The sequence below is a fragment of the Oncorhynchus clarkii genome, chromosome 9 (genome assembly GCF_045791955.1).
Source record: "Oncorhynchus clarkii lewisi isolate Uvic-CL-2024 chromosome 9, UVic_Ocla_1.0, whole genome shotgun sequence".
Lineage (NCBI taxonomy): Eukaryota > Metazoa > Chordata > Actinopteri > Salmoniformes > Salmonidae > Oncorhynchus > Oncorhynchus clarkii.
The window spans coordinates 7,296,594-7,301,593 of record NC_092155.1 but is presented as its reverse complement, the minus strand read 5'-3'; the positions used below and the strand labels follow the sequence as shown (position 1 = coordinate 7,301,593).

At 45.9% G+C, this 5,000-nt stretch overlaps 1 protein-coding gene across 3 annotated transcripts in view; it reads left to right on the top strand.

The window, feature by feature from the left end:
* LOC139415806 (exocyst complex component 6B) overlaps window positions 1-5,000 on the top strand; it is a 208,430-nt gene that overhangs the window by 146,240 nt on the left and 57,190 nt on the right. The gene's annotated exons all lie outside the window — the stretch shown is intronic.

Sequence of the window (5,000 nt, the reverse complement as noted above, 5' to 3'; positions counted from 1 at the left end):
GTGGTCAATAGCTGTGTGGTTGTGGTCAATTGATGTGTGGTTGCGGTCAGTAGTTGCGGTCAGTAGTTGCGGTCAGTAGTTGCGGTCAGTAGTTGTGTGGTTGCGGTCAGTAGTTGTGTGGTTGCGGTCAGTAGTTGTGTGGTTGCGGTCAGTAGTTGTGTGGTCGCGGTCAGTAGTTGTGTGGTCGCGGTCAGTAGTTGTGTGGTTGCGGTCAGTAGTTGTGTGGTTGCGGTCAGTAGTTGTGTGGTTGCGGTGAGTAGTTGTGTGGTTGCGGTGAGTAGTTGTGTGGTTGCGGTCAATAGTTGTGTGGTTGCGGTCAATAGTTGTGTGGTTGCGGTCAATAGTTGTGTGGTTGTGGTCAGTAGTTGTGTGGTTGTGGTGAGTAGTTGTGTGGTTGCGGTCAGAAGTTGTGGTCAGTAGTTGTGTGGTTAGTAGTTGTGGTCAGTAGTTGTGTGGTTAGTAGTTGTGGTTAGTAGTTGTGTGGTTGCGGTCAGTAGTTGTGTGGTTGTGGTGAGTAGTTGTGTGGTTGCGGTCAGAAGTTGTGGTCAGTAGTTGTGTGGTTAGTAGTTGTGGTCAGTAGCTGTGTGGTTAGTAGTTGTGGTCAGTAGTTGTGTGGTTGCGGTCAGTAGTTGTGTGGTTGTGGTCAGTAGTTGTGTGGTTGTGGTCAATAGTTGTGTGGTTGTGGTGAGTAGTTGTGTGGTTGTTGTCAGTAGTTGTGTGGTTGTTGTCAGTAGTTGTGTGGTTGTGGTCAATAGTTGTGTGGTTGTGGTGAGTAGTTGTGTGGTTGTTGTCAGTAGTTGTGTGGTTGTGGTCAGAGTTTGTCTAAATTACATTTGTTGCATGTGCAAACTGAAAGAAGGACGACGAGAAGTGATTGGATGAAATATGAAGAGGGAACAGAGACGGCTTCGATCTATCAAATCAGAGCAGCAGGATCTTTGTATAGCCCGCCCTTTTCTTTACAGACACGCAAATCAGTCTTGTGTCTTGGGGGTAGAAGCTGTTAAGTCTTTTGGACCTAGACTTGGCGCTCCGGTACCACTTGCCGTGCGGTAGAGAGAACAATCTGTGACTCGGGTGGCTGGAGTCTTTAGAAATTTGTAGGGCCTTCCTCTGACACCGCCTGGTATAGAGGTCCTGGATGGCAGGAAACTTGGGCCGTACGCACTATCCTCTGTAGTAGAGGTCGACCGATTATGATTTTTCAACGCCGGTACCAATACCGATTTATTGGAGGACCAAAAAAGCCGATACCGATTAATCGGCCGATTTTATTAGAAAAATATATAAACATTTATTTTTTAACACAAATGTGTTTGTAATAATGACAATTACAACAATACTGAATTAACACTTATTTTAACTTTTAATATAAAACATCAATAAAATCAATTTAGCCTCAAGTAGACAATGAAACATGTTCAATTTGGTTTAAATAATGCAAAAACAAAGTGTTGGAGAAGAAAGTAAAAGTGCAATATGTGCCATGTAAGAAAGCTAACGTTTCAGCTCCTTGCTCAGAACATGAGAACATATGAAAGCTGGTGGTTCCTTTTAACATGAGTCTTCAATATTCCCAGGTAAGAGGTTTTAGGTTGTAGTTATTATAGGAATTATAGGACTATTTCCCTCTATACCATTTGTATATGATTAACCTTTGACTATTGGATGTTCTTATAGGCACTTTAGTATTGCCAGTGTAACAGTATAGCTTCCGTCCCTCTCCTCGCTCCTACCTGGGCTCGAACCAGCAACACAACGACAACAGCCACCCTCGATGCAGCGTTACCCATGCAGAGCAAGGGAAACAACCACCCCAAGGCTCAGAGCGAGTGACGTTTGAAACGCTATTAGCGCGCGCTAACTAGCCAGCCATTTCACTTCGGTTACACCAGCCTCATCCTGGGAGTTGATAGGTTTGAAGTCATAAACAGCGCAATGCTTGACGCACAACGAAGAGCTGCTGGCAAAACGCATGAAAGTGCTGTTTGAATGAATGTTTACGCGCCTGCTTCTGCCTACCACCACTCAGTCAGATACTTAGATACCTGTATGCTCAGTCAGATTATGTGCAACACAGGACACGCTTGATAATATCTAGTAATATCAACCATGTGTAGTTAACTAGTGATTATGATTGATTGTTTTTTATAAGATAAGTTTAATGCTAGCTAGCAACTTACCTTGGCTTACTGAATTTGGACTAGTTAACTGTAAGGTTGCAAGATTGGATCCCCCGAGCTGACAAGGTGAAAATCTGTCTTTCTGCCCCTGAACGAGGCAGTTAACCCACCGTTCCTAGGCCGTCATTGAAAATAAGAATGTGTTCTTAACTGACATTGTATTTACACAGAATTGAAGTGATGTCAAGATGGAAAGTTTTATAATGTTTAAAAATGTGAATGAAGATGGACAAAATGACCCCCCCCCAAAAAAAAAAATATATATATATATATATTGTATAATAATAAAATAAATTGTTTAAAAAGTATTGATTATGTCAAAAGTTGTGTACAAGCACACTATGGGGCAAGAAGGTAGCCTAGTGGTTAGAGCAGGTAGCCTAGTGGTTAGAGCAGGTAGCCTAGTGGTTGGAGCAGGTAGCCTAGTGGTTGGAGCAGGTAGCCTAGTGGTTGGAGCAGGTAGCCTAGTGGTTGGAGCAGGTAGCCTAGTGGTTGGAGTGTTGGACTAGTAACCGAAAGGTTCCAAGATTGAATCCCCAAGCTGACAAGGTAAAAATCTGTTGTTCTGCCCCTGAATGAGGCAGTTAACCCACCGTTCCCCGGTAGGCCGTCATTGTAAATAAGAATTTGTTCATAACTGACTTGCCAAGTTAAAAAAAAAAAAAATACAGTGTACAAAACATTAGGTACTTTCCATGACCGACTGACCAGTTGAATACAGATGAAAGCTGTGATTCCCGTTTTGATGTCACTTGTTAAATTCACTTCAATCAGTGCACTGCCAGAGAATTGAATGTTCATTTCTCTACCATAAGCCTCCTCCAATGACATGAACAACGGATGACATGTCTGTTGAGTATACAGGCCATGGAAGAACGGGGACATTTTCAGCTTCTACCACCCAAACAACACCCAGCCAATTTGAAGCAACTGTGGGAAGCGTTGGAGTCAACATGGGCCAGCATCCCTGTGGAACGCTTTCAACACCTTGTAGAGTCCACATGGGCCAGCATCCCTGTGGAACGCTTTCCACACCTTGTAGAGTCAACATGGGCCAGCATCCCTGTGGAATGCTTTCAACACCTTGTAGAGTCAACATGGGCCAGCATCCCTGTGGAACGCTTTCAACACCTTGTAGAGTCAACATGGGCCAGCATCCCTGTGGAACGCTTTCAACACCTTGTAGAGTCAACATGGGCCAGCCTCCCTGTGGAACGCTTTCCACACCTTGTAGAGTCAACATGGACCAGCATCCCTGTGGAACGCTTTCCACACCTTGTAGAGTCAAAATTGGGCCAGCATCCCTGTGGACGCTTTCAACACCTTGTAGAGTCAACATGGGGCCAGCATCCCTGTGGAACGCTTTCCACACCTTGTAGAGTCAACATGGACCAGCATCCCTGTGGAACGCTTTCCACACCTTGTAGAGTCAACATGGGCCAGCATCCCTGTGGAACGCTTTCAACACCTTGTAGAGTCAACATGGGCCAGCATCCCTGTGGAACGCTTTCAACACCTTGTAGAGTCAACATGGGCCAGCATCCCTGTGGAACGCTTTCCACACCTTGTAGAGTCAACATGGACCCAGCATCCCTGTGGAACGCTTTCCACACCTTGTAGAGTCAACATGGGCCAGCATCCCAACCACACATTGTCCCGATTGTGTATTGTCCAGATTTAGTATTTTTCCCAGATTGTGTAATTTCCCAGATTGTGTAATTTCCCAGATTGTGTAATTTCCCAGGTTGAGTATTGTCCAGGTTGAGTATTGTCCAGGTTGAGTATTGTCCAGGTTGAGTATTGTCCAGGTTGAGTATTGTCCAGATTGTGTATTTTTCCCAGATTGTGTATTGTCCCTGTCGTTCTTGGATCTCAACATGAAGACTCCTTTATGTCCTGTAGTTCCCAGTTTTACCCACAGGTGGCGCTACACAATCAAGTTTTCCACACAAACACACAGTCTCCCCTTTTTTTTTGTCAGGGAAAATGGGAATTGAGGCACCCCAAGCAGGGAGGGAGATAGGGATGGATGGATAGATGGATGGATGATGGGATGGATTGGATGGAGGAAGGGATGGAGGGAGGGAGGGATGGATGGATGGATGGATGGAGGGAGGGATGGATGGATGGAGGGAGGGGTGGAGGGAGGGAGGGAGGGAGAGACGGAAGAGGTTGCTGACAGACGACCAGGGTTCTCAGTTAGAGAGCAAGAGGCAGGTTGTGCGCGTGTCTGATAGAACAGTGGGGTAAACTTAACGTAACGTCTTGTGACAGGCGTGATACGTCTCGGAGGGGTCACTGGGTTACGGAAAGGGGAGAATTAGACTGGGTAGGTACAGGCGGGGTCTTCAGAGGGTGATTAAATGTACGAGGACACGTTTGGTGGAGTGGGCTACGGCTATGAGGAAAGCGGCTTTCGGGTCAGGAACATAGGTGGTGTGTGTGTGAGATGGAGGAGAGGATCTGGGTACTGTGGTGAGGTAGAGAACATTTGACACTGGTACACACACACACACACACACACAACAGTGTTGGGCTGTTGCTAATCTTTTTCACCTGAACTCTGCTGGGATCTATACACCATCACACCATTTACCTGTCTGACCCCCACACACACACACACACACACCTGGGATCTATACACCATCACATCATTTACCTGTCTGACCCCCACACACACACACACACACACACACACCTGGGATCTATACACCATCACATCATTTACCTGTCTGACCCCCACACACACACACACACCTGGGATCTATACACCATCACACCATTTACCTGTCTGACCCCCACACACACACACACACA